Source organism: Diaphorina citri, unplaced genomic scaffold (assembly GCF_000475195.1).
Source record: "Diaphorina citri unplaced genomic scaffold, Diaci psyllid genome assembly version 1.1 scaffold91224, whole genome shotgun sequence".
NCBI classification, from domain to species: Eukaryota; Metazoa; Arthropoda; class Insecta; order Hemiptera; family Psyllidae; genus Diaphorina; species Diaphorina citri.
Window position 1 is genome coordinate 1 of NW_007468199.1, and position 469 is coordinate 469.

A 469-nucleotide genomic window follows, 5' to 3' on the forward strand; every position below is an offset into this window, starting at 1 on the left:
AACCAAATATGTCGATCGTGTCAACTGCAAGAATGAGAAGCCTCTGGTGTCCAATGAGCGAATCTTCCATACTGTCACCACTACGGATGATCCTATCATTCGTAAACTGTCCAAAACCGAGGGCAATGTGTACGCTACGGACACCATCTTGGCCACTCTGATGTGCTGTACGAGATCGAACTACTCGTGGGATATTGTCATTGAGAAGATTGGAGACAAGTTGTTCTTCGACAAGCGAGACAACACGGAGTTTGGTGAGTTGGCTGTTTTTTCCCCACTTTTCCTTCTTTTTAAAGGGAAAACGAACTTGATTTGTTGAAGAGGAAGAAGAAGAAAAAAGTAATGGGTACCCCATCCAAGGAACAAGTTTTAGACATTTGTGGTAATGTTGGAGTTTGAAAATTTCTTTAAAAGTTTGGAAGAAAATGAGCAATGAGCACCTTATTACTCTTATTAATTATCATTATCA